We start from the raw sequence: 16,762 nt of genomic DNA on the forward strand, positions 1-16,762 counted from the left end.
CTTTGGGAGGAAGACTGTCTCTTTTCAAAGAAAATTGGGATTTAATTACTCAAGACAAATGGGTGTTGGATATCATTCACCACGGTTACAGATTTTATTTCCATACAATGCCCCCTTTCAAAGGCATGCCAGACGTTCCTCCTCCACAAAGAAAAGAGGCTCACAAGCAAGTTTCTCAGTTACTCCAGATAGGGGCCATTCAGCCAGTCCCTGTATCAGAAAGGGGCCTAGGATTTTATTCTCGCCTGTTCCTAGTTCCAAAGAAGGGGAACACGTGGAGACCAATTTTGGATTTATCTCTCCTCAACACTTTTCTGGACATTCCCAAGTTCAAGATGTTGACGTTACAACAGCTTTTACCTCTGCTGGGCAAAGACCACTGGATGGTAACTTTAGATCTCAAGGAAGCTTACCTTCATGTGCCTATAAGGCTAAGTTGCAGGAAGTATCTGCGGTTTCGAGCTGGAAATTCTCATTATCAGTTCTCTGCATTGCCCTTTGGCTTATCTACTGCCCAGAGTATTCACAAAGGTTCTGGCTCCAGTGATAGCTTACTTCAGGCTTCAAGGAATTCAAATCTATCCTTACTTGGACGACTGCCTGATTCTGGCTCAAGAAAAGGAAGACCTTCTACAGCATCTGGAACATGTTATAGCAGTGCTAAGATGCCTAGGGTATTCTGTGAACGAAATAAAGTCCAGTCTAGTACCCTCTCAAGACATGTGCTTTCTGGGTGTGAGACTGAATACAGCAGCCCAGATGGCCTTTTTAACCCCGGACAAACAAAAGAGTCTATCACTTTACTTCCATCAACTATCTCATCAGTCCGTGCTGACTGCAAGGACAGTCCTTCAAGCATTAGGGTTCATGGCATCTTGTATTCTGGTGCTTCCCAATGCCAAACTGCATATGAGGAAGCTACAATGGTATCTCAAAATGTATGGACACAGCACTGCCAGGATTTGGACACTGTCATTCAAATAATACCTTGCCTTCAAAAAGAATTTTTGTGGTGGGCTCAGGAATGTCACCTAAACAAGGGACTCTCTGTGACCGGCCAGAGGCGAGTCAGGTTTTAACGACAGATGCCTCGGACATTGCTTGGGGAGCTCATCTAAATGGCAAGTGGATACAAGACAAGTGGCCTGCCAGACTACAGCATCTACATATCAACATGAAGGAGATGTTAGCAGTCCAGTTTGCATTAATGGCTTTCAAGGAGTTACTTCTTCCAGGGCAGGTGTTGATTCTAACAGACAACACAACTGTCATGTGGTACATCAACAAGCAAGGGGAACACATTCTTATCCTCTATGCAGGCAAGCAATGATTTTATGGGAGACTGCGCTAAGCTTGCAACTAACTCTTCAGGCAAGGTTTCTGCCGGGAGCACAGAACTCCTTAGCAGATGTGTTAAGCAGACAAATCATGGATCCCCACGAGTGGAAACTGGATCTTCATGTATTTCAAACATTGACAGTGTCATGGGGAACTCCAGACATAGATCTGTTCGCTTCTCCACTAAACCACCAGCTGCCACAGTATTGCACAAAGGGGTTTCATCACACAGCTTGGAAAGTGGATGCTCTGTCTTTCAGTTGGAAAAACCTTCATGTGTATGCCTTTCCTCCTCTGCCTCTTCTTCCAAAGGTACTATTAAAGGTCAGACAAGACAGGCCAAGGATGATTTTGATAGCTCCAGATTGGCCTCGGCAACACTGGTACCCACTACTACGGAGTCTGGTAAGGAAGCCTCCATGGCCTTTACCTCTGATTCCTCATCTGTTATCTCAGAAGGATGGTCATCTGCTCAATGTCAAGCTTCACTCTCTTCATCTAACAGCCTGGCATATTCTGTGTTGAAACACAGCAGGTCTCAACTTCCTCGACAAGTTTTAAATGTGATTATGGAAGCTAGAAGACCTAGTACAAGGAAAGTGTACGCAGAAAAATGGAAGAGATTTTTATTTTGGAGTACAGCAAAGAATTTGCAGGTTTCTGAGCCTAATTTGAGTGTGGCTCTTCAATACCTTACTGAGTTATTGGACAAAGGTTTGTCCTTCTCTTCCATTAAGATTCATGCTGCAGCAATTTCAGCTCACTATGATTGTGACCCACCATTGTTTTCGCATCCTTTGTTCAAGCAGTTTCTTAGAGGGGCAAAGAATATAAGACCCCCACGTAGAGCTCCTACTCCTGCTTGGGATCTCAATTTTGTGTTGGAAAAACTTACTCTACAACCTTTTGAGCCTGCGGCTACTGCTGAATTGAAATACTTGTCATGGAAGACTGCTTTTCTGTTGGCTATTACTTCTGCAAGAAGGGTGTCTGAGTTGCAGGCCCTTATGGCAGTAGAGCCATTTTTGATTTTCCATAAGGATAGGGTATCATTACGCACTAATCCTTCCTTTATGCCTAAGGTGGTTTCTAGTGTGGCTTTAAACCAAACTATTCATTTGCCTACTTTTTATGCAGACCCCCAAAATAAAGGGGAAAAGATTTTGCACACTTTAGATGTACACAGGCAATTGCGTTATTATTTAAGCAGGACTAAGGATTTTAGGCAGTCTCAGCAGTTGTTTGTTTCTTTTGCTTTGAGTTCACAGGGCAAGCCTGTGTCAAAACAAACTATTTCTAGGTGGATTGGCTTTTGCATTGCATTTTGTTATTCCCATCATGGCAAGGAGATTCCAGCTGGGATTAGGCCTCATTCCACTAGGGCTACTGCCACTTCAACAGCATTTCTAGGGGGGGTGGCAACTAAGGATATTTTGGAAGCAGCTACTTGGAGTTCAGTGCATACTTTCTCTAAGCATTATCACCTTCCTATCTACTCTAAGTCTAGGGCTGGTTTTGCCACAGCTGTTTTGCAAGGCATGTTGTCAGCTCCTGCTTCTTTATGATTTGCCAGCCTCCCTTACCTCTGCTTTGGGATTCTACCCAATAGTAAGGACTGCAGCAATGGGGAACGAAGAACATAGTACAGTTTTGTACCTACCATAAATGTAGATGTTCGAGGATCCCATTGCTGCAGTCCAATTTACCCTCCCTCCTTCCCGTCTGTGTTTAGGGGTGGTTGTGTAGGTGAGGTTACATGCTTATATTTTTGTATATATTCTTGTATATATTGTACATATTTTTGGTGCAGGTATTTTGGGCCTTGTCTTTTTAGGGTCTTCTGACATCTGGGGCAAGAAAAGACTGAGGATATGACGTCGGTCATGCGCATTAGTACCCTGACGTACTGACGTCAGTCTAATGCGCCCTGACCGACGTCAGCCTTATACTCTGGTATTCGGGCCGACTGGATGCGGACTATACCCAATAGTAAGGACTGCAGCAATGGGATCCTCGAACATCTACATTTATGGTAGGTACAAAACTGTACTTTTTTGCCAGTGAAAGTCTGTGAGCTTTTTTACTCACAAGTTAAATAAGCAGTGTTATATCTCATAATTTTAATATTTCCTAGTTTGATTCATTTAGATGACTGAACAATGTCCACAGTGCATCTGAATATGTAATGCAATTCTTCATTGATTTGTGATTTGCAGTGGGATGGCATGTTTGTAATTTTGCAGTTCACTCAATGGACATAGAATCCAGCTTGGCTGTGATTTGAAGTGTGATAATGACAGAACTAGGCAAATTAGAACCCAGTTAGATGACCTCACTTTTTTATTGTGAACTGCAGAAGATAAAGCTGGAGATGGTGTAGAAGAGGAAGAATATTTGAGACTAGTTGAGATGCAAAGACTGTAGAAAACAATGGGGTGGCTGAAGCTGCAGAAAAGGACAGAGTGAAGAAAGAAGCAATACCAGCCTAAAAGTATAAGAAAGGAGAGAAAGAGAGACTGCATGAATTGGCCATGAAGAAAGCAAGAGATGAGCTTCTCCAAAGAAAGAGATAACCCACACATCAGTAGATGCAGAGGAAACCCGACCCATTATGCAAAGATCATGGCCAAACTGCTGTCTCAGTACAAGAGGAAAATGTTCCGCTAAGCTTTCCTTCAGTGATTTGACCGAGTATATATATTGTCCACCAACTAGGCCAGGAGTCCTGGGTACATTTCTAACACCACTTGTTGTAGCAGGGCAGTGCACATTATCAGTAAAATGAGTGACCATGACTGTTTTGACTACAGCAAATGAAAACTTCCTTATGAGAAGCATTTTTAATCCCTGTAGTTCACAAAAAAGATATATTCGGGAAAACTAGTAAAAGGAAAATGTATTTGTTAATAGTAAATCTGAAAGAGAATAAAAAAAATGTATTGATATGTTAGATTCTGACACACACCAAGAAAGTATAGCAGTACTGAGAGTTTGTGAGACACAATTGTAGTTCTTTGTATTCAATACACAGCGCTTCATCTGCACCAATATACTGCTAGTTACAGAAGAAAAAATGTTTGAGTGAAAAATGTTTCCATGGCTTTGGAAGCCATTAAACATCTGGCGATGCCACACAGACAGTTGCCAAAAGCTAAGTGTACCTCTGCTGAGCTAACTGGTTTAAAAGCTGTGAAACACAACTGTTTCACTGCTTTTAAAGCTGTTACATTGTCCTGGTGCTACTCTTTTTGGTGGATGCTGTGTAGGCTCTAGTGTGAAACTAGAACATATCAGCTCTGAGTGATGTGTAACATGCACCTCCTTGTCAGACAGGTTCATAACAGGATTTTATTTTTTTTTTTTTGCCTGGTATTAGAGTATATCAACATTTTCCATGTACTGCAGTAATTACTGGAGTCGGGTGAGATTGACATGTTTCTCAGTATCTTCTTTTGATGTCTTTTTTAGGATCCATCCATCAAGATAACCTTAATTCTGTTGTGTGTGTAGAGAAAGATAAGCTATCACATACAAAAAGTTATGTTCATAATGTAACGGTTGATGTGTCGAATCAGGTCTGTCTTCATGATCTGCCTTCCTTGCCCCAGCCTCTTAGGGTTGGTCAAAAAGTTATTTCTGAGAGGCTTACTTCCTTTATGGATTTTCTTCTTACTCATTCTTAGTGTGTACTGTTCTATTCTCAGGTAGTCTGGGAAAGCTTTAGATGCCAAGCTGGACAGAGTCCTGTTGGCCTTTAGTCCTGTGGGTAGAGGAAGATTAGCTTGGTGCTGCAGATGTGTTCTTTTAAGTACATACCTTTCACTTCTGAATCACATTTTTTAAGTATTTAAATGTTATTGCTACTACTATTTTCTGTTGAGTTTTACTGCCAGGGCTTACTCATTGTAAAGTGAAGTCACTTTTAAAACAGCAATGGAACTGGTAACACTGACATGCATGTATATTGACTTTTTCTGTGGCACTGCCTGTATTTTGACATCACAATTAAAACTTGCTGAAGGCTTGCTCTTTTTCATAACAGCTGTATTTGGTACCACTAAGTGAAGAATGCTTTTGTAGCACTCTTGGCAGTTGTGCTTCCTACATTTAAATGCTTATTGTCTGCAGTGTTGAGATTTTTGTAACTATTTGTTTTACACTTTATAAAATTGTTTGCTTTGCTGTGGATGTATAGTACTTTATGGTGTTACCCACAGCATTACTTTCAGTCTTTAGTTAGTATTTCTTGTAATTACAAGTTGCTAAAAATACATAATGTGTTATTAAAAAAACCTTGAAGCAGTGTCTTTTTTTCCCTCACAACCTGCTAAAAGTTTTTACAGAGCAACACATACACAAATGTGCATACAGCAGCATTTAATACTCAAAGTGTGTCTTGATAATTTGTTTGATCTTTGTAAGATATATACATAATTTTATGATTATAGTTGACATTGTAAATGGTATATGACCTTTGTCTTTTAACTACTGGCTCTGTCTGGAATAGCAATAGAGGAAGTAAAAACATTTTTTTGACCTTTGACACAGAATTCATTAGTTCTGTTTAAAGACAGCTTGTTACTTTTCAGACGCAAAATATTGAAGGGTGGGGCTGGCAGCTAAATATATGTCATGTTTCATATTTGAATACTAATGCATACTTTTCCAATGCATGCTTTTAGGATTGTTTGTCCCAATTGTGTTCCTTCCAGTAGTGAGAGTCTGACATCCCTGAGCTGGACAAAGATCCCTGTGGGCCCATTCATTCTCATTCAGGAATCCTAATCATGCTATACTTTCCTCTGCAAGGTTAGAGTGTGTTGTAAAAAAGAGCAGGCCAGATGCTGATCTACAGCCTTTTTGTTGACAGCACTTCATGTAGGCCAAATAGTGTAACTTCTAGTCGTAATTTACTGTAGTGCTCTCAACTGCAAGAATGATTATGGTAGTAGGAAGAGTATTTTTTTTTATTTTCTGTAATGTGAAGTGTGTTTGTCATTTTGTATTTTGAAAGATTTCTTTATGTTGACCTCGTTTAGTGTTGCATTTTGGATTTAAACATTTAGTTCAAAATGTTCATTGATAAAAATCAGTGGTACAGAGCAGTGTCACCATTAGATGCAACACAGAAACCCAGAATCCGACAGAATCTCATATTGTGCAAAGTGAATGAGAAAGGTGTGTTGCAGTATAACTTATAAATGCAGCTAACTGTTCTGCAGCACTTTCACATATGTGTGTGTTGTACTTAAAGACTCCTAACAGTTATTTATATATATATATATATATATGTGTGTGTGTTTTCAGGCTTTGAATGGTACTACACCTATGCACTGTCTTAAGTACTACAAACCTATGGATGTATTTAGTTATTTTTATTTGCTGACCATGGTAATCTGTGGTTTCAGTGAATCAGAATAGTAGTTCCTGTTTTTTTAATTATGTGATGTTTATACTCTGTGCCTCTTGGTTTGTTTTGCATCTTTGCACTTAAAACCAGTTTGAGGTGCATCACTTGTGGGTTAATTGAGTAACTCCTGAAGAACAGGAACATAATTCAGATTTTAGATGTGGTGATAATGACCTTTTGAACAGTATGGACCGAAGTGATTTAGCAATCTTTGGTGACTCCTTGTAATGTGCACTACACTGGTGCATAAGTAATTTCTCTGGGAAATGGTGATTTTTTTTTTTTTTTTTTTTTTTTTTTTGTCTAGTGCTTGCAAGCTACTGTTTATATTACATATAAAAATTCATCACAGGAAATGCATGTCTCTCTCAAGCCTCAACTAAAGTAAATGCCAGAAAAAAAAAGACTATGAAGACGACCAGATGATAAAAAGGTTTAAATATGCCAGTTTAAATAAACCGAATATGCTGTTTGTCTCCTGATATATTCACAAAGAAAAAGAAGACTTGTGAATGTATCAAGAGACAAAAGAACTTACTTGGTATATTTTATTTATTAAGAGACACAGAAGAGCTTCGGTTGGGAGGGTGGCCTAATGGTTAAGGCGTTTGCCTTACAAACACAAGGTGCAGGGTTTGAGTCTCACAATGGGATACTTGCCTATGCTTAAAGTATCTCACAAGGGCAGTTAGCCTAGTACTAATCTACTAATCTGTGAATCTATGAATCTTACTGTCTGGTGGTGGTCAGTTTTTTAAGTCTGTTTTTTCAGACATTATCATACAATACATGGAATACATGTTAAGATTTGCACTGGGTATGACGAGGGTGGACAGGATTAGGAATAAGTATATTTGAGGGTCAGCCCAGGTTGGAAGGTTTAGAGACAAAGCCAGAGAGGCAAGATTATGTTCGTTTGGACATGTGCTGAGGAGGGATGCAGAGTATATTGGGAAAAAGATGCGAAGGGTGAAGCTGCTAGGTAACAGGAAAAGAGGAATACCTAAGATAAGGTTTATGGATGTGGGGAGAGAGGACATGCAGGTGGTTGGTATGACAAAGCAAGATGCAGAGGACAGGAAGAAATGGAAACAGGTGATCCATTGTGGCGAACCCTAACGGGAGCAGCCAAAAGAAGAAGAACATACAATACATGGAGTGCTGTAATTATACTCCAAAAATTGAGAGAAAAATAACCTCACTGTAAAAAGCATGTTGTAAAGAGATTCTTACATGAAACTTGCGGATAGAGATGAGCAAACACCTTGCTGCTATACAGAGACAACATTTACCAAAGTACTGCACCAGAAGTCAGCTAGCCTTTTTGAAAACTGTAATGCATGCAGTTAAAAGGGAGCCAGAAACAAAGTGCAGCAGTATTCGGTGACAGCGGCAACAACTTTACAACTGTTTGGCATTTCATGCTGCCATATTTTTTTTTAAATTAGAAGTACTTCCAACTTAGTTCCCTGCAGATGTTCTTCGTTCCCCATTGCTGCAGTCCTTACTATTGGGTATAGTCCGCATCCAGTCGGCCCGAATACCAGAGTATAAGGCTGACGTCAGTACGTCAGGGTACTAATGCGCATGACCGACGTCATATCCTCAGTCTTTTTTGCCGCGTGGTCCGATGCAGAAGCAGTTTTGCGAGTGCAGGTTGGCGTTCTGAAATCTTTCCGAAACCGGAGTTTCAGACCGAAACAGAGTTGGCTAAGTACCCCGTTGGGGAACATTTTGGTTTTTTCTTGCCTCAGTATTTTACCGGATGTCAGAAAAAGTGAATAACTGTATTTCTTGTGGGAAACAGATACCTCATAGGGATTACCATACCTTGTGTATACCTTGTTTAGGGCCTGAGCACGACGCTGTTGGTTGCCGCTCTTGTGCTAGGTTTAACAAACGCACTATTAAGAGGAGGTTAGACTGTGCCAGGTTAGTGTTTGGGAAGCGTTGCAATTATAAAATGCCGTCGGATGCTCCGACGCCCGCTTCGTCCAAGAAGCGCAAGGACAAAACAGCGAAGCCTAGGGTTGATGAACCTGCAGTCCCGGACGTCGGTTCTTTAGGAGGCTCAGTGGAGCCAGAGGTTTTGCCAGGAGTTTCCATGGAGTCCCAGGCAGAATCTTTACTGTTACAGGATGTACCTTCTCAGGAGGTAGGCCAGGCTGAGGGGGCTTCTCAGGTGACTGTTCTTCCCTCTCTTCCCAAGGTAGTTAGAGCCTCTCCTTCTGTTGCCAAAACTTCTTTGAGAGGTAGGCCTAGTTTAGCTTCAGTGGGGGCTTCTCCTAGCATTTCGGGTTCTGTACCTAAGAAACATATGCTTAAAATGGCAGAAGATTTGATTACTATGATTAGAGGTTCTATGCCCCCGCCTGATAAGAGGCCTAGGGTGGAACCAGAGTTTGATTGTTTTGAACAGTGTTCAGAGGCTTCAGGGTCTTCTCGCGGAAGACTTGCAGGAGTATCCTACTTATTCTGATTCTGATGTGGATGATTCCACTCCTACAGCTACTCCTCCTGAGGATTTCTCATTTTCAGAGACTCTGCATTCCATGAGGGAGCACTTTAAATGGGAAGGCCAGGATTACTCTGATTCCAGGAAAAGGCTTAGGGAATTCTTGTTTTTACCCCAGCATAGGCCCTTAGCTATTCCTCCTGTGTTGAATGTGGTGGAAGATGTTTTGCAGAGGCTTCCTGAACCCTGACTCTTTGCCTCCTGCTCCTGTTAAGCCTGATAGGTATTATAGGGTGCCCGAAGCTCATAAGTATTTGTTTAAGAGTCCTAGGGCGGACCCAGAAACTATTTCTCAAGGGCCTAAAGGTGTTAAAGCTTCTGTGGTTAAAAATCCCCTTCCCACTGATAAAGAGGCAAGGGCTTTGGATAGGTGGGGAAAGAAAGTGTATACTTCTTCCACTCTAGCCATGAGAGCATTGAATTGTCAGTTTCACATGCTAAAATATCAGAATTACCTCCTTTCACAATTGAAATCTAAGGTGGATGCTTTGGCAGGAGGTATTGAGTGTAAAGAGTTGCTGGATTTGGTTCATGTGTCTGAACAAGTGGGTAAGCATTCTTTGCAATGTGGTTTTGATGCTGTACAAGCCTCCTCAAGGGTGGCCGCTACTAGTTCTGTTCTTCGCAGGCATGCCTGGTTGAAGGATCAGAATTTAGCTGAGCATGTTAAGACAAGGATTTTGGATGCTCCTTTACAGTCTGATGTGTTGTTTGGATCGCCTGTGGAAGCAGTTTTAAAGAAAATGGAGGACAAAGCTAAGTCTATGCAAACTGTTAAAGATTTTTTGCAGGTGCAGCCACCGAAATTTAGTAGAAATTGGCCGGCTAAGGGGTGGACATATCCTGCTTATGATTCTCAGTCTAGGGGTAGGTCTAGACATGGTAGGGGCAGGGCTCAAGGTTCTTTTAGGCCTAGAACAGGGAGTTCGCCTGCTCAGACTTCTGGTGAGGGCAGGGGTCAGTCCTTTCGTAAACAGACCCAATGACCTGTCTTTTCAGCTGCCAGTAGATTCCCGTCTGGCAGCTCCTTTGGGAGGAAGACTGTCTCTTTTCAAAGCAAATTGGGATTTAATTACTCAAGACAAATGGGTGTTGGATATCATTCACCACGGTTACAGATTTTATTTCCATACAATGCCCCCTTTCAAAGGCATGCCAGACGTTCCTCCTCCACAAAGAAAAGAGGCTCACAAGCAAGTTTCTCAATTACTCCAGATGGGGGCCATTCAGCCAGTCCCTGTATCAGAAAGGGGCCTAGGATTTTATTCTCGCCTGTTCCTAGTACCAAAGAAAGGGAACACGTGGAGACCAATTTTGGATTTATCTCTCCTCAACACTTTTCTGGACATTCCCAAGTTCAAGATGTTGACGTTACAACAGCTTTTACCTCTGCTGGGCAAAGATCACTGGATGGTAACTCTAGATCTCAAGGAAGCTTACCTTCATGTGCCTATCAGGCTAAGTTGCAGGAAGTATCTGCGGTTTCGAGCTGGAAATTCTCATTATCAGTTCTCTGCATTGCCCTTTGGCTTATCTACTGCGCCCAGAGTATTCACAAAGGTTCTGGCTCCAGTGATAGCTTACTTCAGGCTTCAAGGAATTCAAATCTATCCTTACTTGGACGACTGCCTGATTCTGGCTCAAGAAAAGGAAGACCTTGTACAGCATCTGGAACATGTTATTGCAGTGCTAAGATGCCTAGGGTATTCTGTGAACGAAATAAAGTCCAGTCTAGTACCCTCTCAAGACATGTGCTTTCTGGGTGTGAGACTGAATACAGCAGCCCAGATGGCCTTTTTAACCCCGGACAAACAACAGAGTCTATCACTTTACTTCCATCAACTATCTCATCAGTCCGTGCTGACTGCAAGGACAGTCCTTCAAGCATTAGGGTTCATGGCATCTTGTATTCTGGTGCTTCCCAATGCCAAACTGCATATGAGGAAGCTACAATGGTATCTCAAAAATGTATGGACACAGCACTGCCAGGATTTGGACACTGTCATTCAAATAATACCTTGCCTTCAAAAAGAATTTTTGTGGTGGGCTCAGGAATGTCACCTAAACAAGGGACTCTCTGTGACCCGCCTAGAGGCGAGTCAGATTTTAACGACAGATGCCTCGGACATTGCTTGGGGAGCTCATCTAAATGGAATGTGGATACAAGACATGTGGCCTGCCAGACTACTGCATCTACATATCAACATGAAGGAGATGTTAGCAGTCCAGTTTGCATTAATGGCTTTCAAGGAGTTACTTCTTCCAGGGCAGGTGTTGATTCTAACAGACAACACAACTGTCATGTGGTACATCAACAAGCAAGGGGGAACACATTCTTATCCTCTATGCAGGCAAGCAATGATTTTATGGGAGACTGCGCTAAGCTTGCAACTAACTCTTCAGGCAAGGTTTCTGCCAGGAGCACAGAACTCCTTAGCAGATGTGTTAAGCAGACAAATCATGGATCCCCACGAGTGGAAACTGGATCTTCATGTATTTCAAACATTGACAGTGTCATGGGGAACTCCAGACATAGATCTGTTCGCTTCTCCACTAAACCACCAGCTGCCACAGTATTGCACAAAGGGGTTTCATCACACAGCTTGGAAAGTGGATGCTCTGTCTTTCAGTTGGAAAAACCTTCATGTGTATGCCTTTCCTCCTCTGCCTCTTCTTCCAAAGGTACTATTAAAGGTCAGACAAGACAGGCCAAGGATGATTTTGATAGCTCCAGATTGGCCTCGCAACACTGGTACCCACTACTACGGAGTCTGGTAAGGAAGCCTCCATGGCCTTTGCCTCTGATTCCTCATCTATTGTCTCAGCAGGATGGTCATCTGCTCAATGTCAAGCTTCACTCTCTTCATCTAACAGCCTGGCATATTCTGTGTTGAAACACAGCAGGTCTCAACTTCCTCAACAAGTTTTAAATGTGATTATGGAAGCTAGAAGACCTAGTACAAGGAAAGTGTACGAGAAAAATGGAAGAGATTTTTATTTTGGAGTACAGCAAAGAATTTGCAGGTTTCTGAGCCTAATTTGAGTGCGGCTCTTCAATACCTTACTGAGTTATTGGACAAAGGTTTGTCCTTCTCTTCTATTAAGATTCATGCTGCAGCGATTTCAGCTCACTATGATTGTGACCCACCATTGTTTTCACATCCTTTGTTCAAGCAGTTTCTTAGAGGGGCAAAGAATATAAGACCCCCACGTAGAGCTCCTACTCCTGCTTGGGATCTCAATTTTGTGTTGGAAAAACTTACTCTACAACCTTTTGAGCCTGCGGCTACTGCTGAATTGAAATACTTGTCATGGAAGACTGCTTTTCTGTTGGCTATTACTTCTGCAAGAAGGGTGTCTGAGTTGCAGGCCCTTATGGCAGTAGAGCCATTTTGGTTTACCATAAGGATAGGGTATCATTACGAACTAATCCTTCCTTTATGCCTAAGGTGGTTTCTAGTGTGGCTTTAAACCAGACTATTCATTTGCCTACTTTTTATGCAGACCCCCAAGATAAAGGGGAAAAGATTTTGCACACTTTAGATGTACACAGGCAATTGCGTTATTATTTAAGCAGGACTAAGGATTTTAGGCAGTCTCAGCAGTTATTTGTTTCTTTTGCTTTGAGTTCGAGGGCAAGCCTGTGTCAAAACAAACTATTTCTAGGTGGATTGGCTTTTGCATTGCATTTTGTTATTCCCATCATGGCAAGGAGATTCCAGCTGGGATTAGGCCTCATTCCACTAGGGCTGCTGCCACTACAACAGCATTTCTAAGGGGGGTGGCAACTAAGGATATTTTGGAAGCAGCTACTTGGAGTTCAGTGCATACTTTCTCTAAGCATTATCACCTTCCTATCTACTCTAAGTCTAGGGCTGGTTTTGCCACAGCTGTTTTGCAAGGCATGTTGTCAGCTCCTGCTTCTTTATGATTTGCCAGCCTCCCTTACCTCTGCTTTGGGATTCTACCCAATAGTAAGGACTGCAGCAATGGGGAACGAAGAACATAGTACAGTTTTGTACCTACCATAAATGTAGATGTTCGAGGATCCCATTGCTGCAGTCCAATTTACCCTCCCTCCTTCCCCTCTGTGTTTAGGGGTGGTTGTGTAGGTGAGGTTTCATGCTTATATTTTTGTATATGTCCTTGTATATCTTGTACATATTTTTGGTGCAGGTATTTTGGGCCTTGTCTTTTTAGGGTCTTCTGACATCTGGGGCAAGAAAAGACTGAGGATATGACGTCGGTCATGCGCATTAGTACCCTGACGCACTGACGCCAGTCTAATGCGCCTGACCGACGCCAGCCTTATACTCTGGTATTCGGGCCGACTGGATGCGGACTATACCCAATAGTAAGGACTGCAGCAATGGGATCCTCGAACATCTACATTTATGGTAGGTACAAAACTGTACTTTCTGTTGCTGAGGGTCATAAGAAAGTGCATATGCAAGGGGCACAAGTGGGTTGTTTTCATGAAAAGTACCCCAACGTCTTGAGTTTTCCACAGATGTTACTTCCAGCATAGGAAGAAAATGATTATGCAACCACTTCCTTAATGATGTAGTAAAATATCAACTTATAGGCTACAGTGTATGCAACAAACACGCACACATTCAAAGATGGAACACAGAGCAGTGCTAATGAGGAAAACATTGCAGTTTAGACTACTTCAGTGAGTAATTTGCCAACACGTCTAGTTTTCATTATGGTGTGATGTTTGGCTTGTTTCTAAAGGTAAATGATGTATTCTGTTAATCGTATAGGTAACATTCTGAGCACAAAAGGTGACTTGTCATTGCTGATGTTAATAGCTGAAGCACATTAAGGTGTCATTCAGCAAGATAAGAATAATTGTTTTTGTTGTTACTGAGGAATGGAGAAAAGCAGAGTATACAAGTTTTTTGCTGTTGGTTGTTGAATTTGGCATGTTGATCTATTTCCTCATGACATAGAGCAAAATGAAGCAGTGGTAAGTGACTTTATTAGCATGCTGTTTTCAACAGTAGTAACATGTCAGTGCACCAAGGAAGATGGTGTTGGACTGAAGAAATGTCTAGAAGCTGTTGTGAGATAAATGAAGAGGAATGTTTGTTTATAAAGAGTGAGTGTACACTGTGTATGGTTTCAGGTCAAATCTGTGGGATATACAATCAGTAGTTTTTTAAAGGTGCTTATAAAGAAACGGTATGTACACCATACCTCAACTATTCAGATTTTTACAGAATGTCCAGATGTTTGTCCCACAGTTTTGGTCTGTTCCTCATAAAATTTGTGGTTTTCTGGCATGATCTCAGGACTGAAGTCACTAAATAATGACCTAAATTTGAGTTAGATTTCGTATCTATCAGAAAATGCATGCTAATGTAAATCCTGTTCTGGCAAATTTCTGAGTATATAAGAGCAACATTTAAAATGTGCCCCCCTTTGTGGGCCTTTGTCCAGATTTCATGTGCCAAGAGGTTGAGAGGTATGACCATCACAACTTGGCAGTGTTTACGCTTTGGCATTCTTTGTTAATCTGTGAAACTGTCCAGGTTCTGTGCTGTCCCATTACCCAACACACACACACACACTCTCTCTCTCTCTCTCTCTAACTCAAAGTGGACCTTGCCGGTCCTGTTTATATGAGGGAAGAAAGAATTACAAATTTCACAGAGGCCATCACTTTGCATAATGGACTTTAACATAGCAAAGTAAGAAGTTGGCATTTCTTGCTGTCCTTTATAGCAAAGTAAGAAGTTGACATTTCTTGCTGTCCTTTATGCTTGGATGAAAGTGTAATGGGAGGTATGTACTAAAATTGTGTTGTATTACTGATGGAAGAAATTGTAAAAATAATGTAAACAGGATGGATATAGGTGCAAAAATAAGTAAAATAATATGTATATATAAACAAAGCAACCGCTATTCTCTTCTCTAAGTGTCTTGCCTTCTTAACATCCACTCGTGCTACTACCAACTCAGACAGATGGGGGTCTTGGTATAACATCTCATCTGAAGGATGACTGGAAAAGGTAGTAAGTATCAGTCTACTGTTTGAAAGGCCAACTTTCTTTTGGACTTTGCACACATTTCTAATCTGCCTACATTAAGAGAAATGGTGGAATACTGGTTTACTTCCAGCTGTCCTCCTTTATCCAAAATATGTTTTCCTCTCCGCACACTAACACATCATCTGGACAGGTAGATTCACAGTCACAGCTCTGTATACTCTTCTGAATGACAGTGTTATGAATCTAGACAAAGGTAACACGTTAGATACCTTATTTATGGACCTGCCAAAGGCTTTCAGTATGGTTAGCCATTTTCTACTCTTTTTATACCCTGTTCACAACTGACATCAGCAACAAAGCTGCTGTCTGGTTTAGTGATTATATTTCAGATAGGTTCTTGTGTGGGCCATACACTTCCAGATCACCAACATAAAATTTCAGCTCTCCCAGTGTGAAAACAGAAACTGAGAAAGGCGTGGAATTGAAACTATTATTTGGGTAAAATGCAGTTACTGGTTAAAAAGTACAGTGCCTGGATGCCAGCAAAGAGGAAGTTTTGGAGAACATGAAAGAAAATCAACTACAAAGGGTGAAGAGAGGACACTAGTTGGGAAGGATTCTGCAGCTGTTCAGCAAAAAGCAGTTCAGAGATGGCTGCTAATAATTTAGAAAAAAAAAATCATATGTTCTCAGGGTGATTAAAATAAATGAAACAGTGAAGAAATAACTCAAGTAACAAAAGGCCAGAAAAATGCTTTAGCTAGCTATTTTAGAAGAACTGATAAAACTGCAAAAGTCAGAGGTTGAAACAAAGAAAAGGCTGTCCAAGTATGAGGCTTCTCAGGAAGAGCTGTTTCAAAAATAGTTAAGAGCACGCAGAGGAAACCTGAGGATTTTGGGTCTATATTACATCATCGAAGGGGCTGTTCATTGAACAGCCTTTCATCGACGCACAATAATTGAAATACCAAAACCCCAAATGGCCATATGTGATTTTTTTTCCCAGGGAAAAAAATCACTTGACCAACATAAAAAAATTGCAGATCCTACGAAGTGGGGGGCTGTGCTCCCCCTAACTAAATATACCAATGCTGAGATCACACTACAGTGGAGGAAAGGGCAAATCCCCGATGATGGCCAAGGAATTTTTGTCCCCTCTGAAAAAATTTGCTTATATGGCCATTTGGGGTTTTGGTATTTCAGTTATGTATCGATGAAAGGATGTTCAATGAACAGTCCCTTCGATGTAATATAGACCCAGGACGTTTGCTGTACCATGGAATCTGGAAGGAACAGACTTTTTAGTAATTTTATGAAAGCATAAATAAGGAACTGAACAGGTGTTTTACAGCAGGGATTTGTTAACTGAAAGGGTGTCTAGAGTGTGTGCTCCAAATCTGGCTATGAGAAAGTAGGCAAGACACATATTAATGCAGATAGAATCATAACAGCAGAATGGGTTGATCCTGACAAAACTGTGGAGAAGAGAAAGATATTAAAATT

At 41.3% G+C, this 16,762-nt stretch overlaps 1 protein-coding gene across 1 annotated transcript in view; it reads left to right on the forward strand.

The window, feature by feature from the left end:
• The window catches only part of SECISBP2L (SECIS binding protein 2 like), a 1,453,372-nt gene that overhangs the window by 61,533 nt on the left and 1,375,077 nt on the right, over positions 1–16,762 (forward strand). The window lies entirely within an intron of this gene.

The sequence above is a fragment of the Protopterus annectens genome, chromosome 7.part0, assembly GCF_019279795.1.
Source record: "Protopterus annectens isolate FY-2018-M chromosome 7.part0, PAN1.0, whole genome shotgun sequence".
Lineage (NCBI taxonomy): Eukaryota > Metazoa > Chordata > Ceratodontiformes > Protopteridae > Protopterus > Protopterus annectens.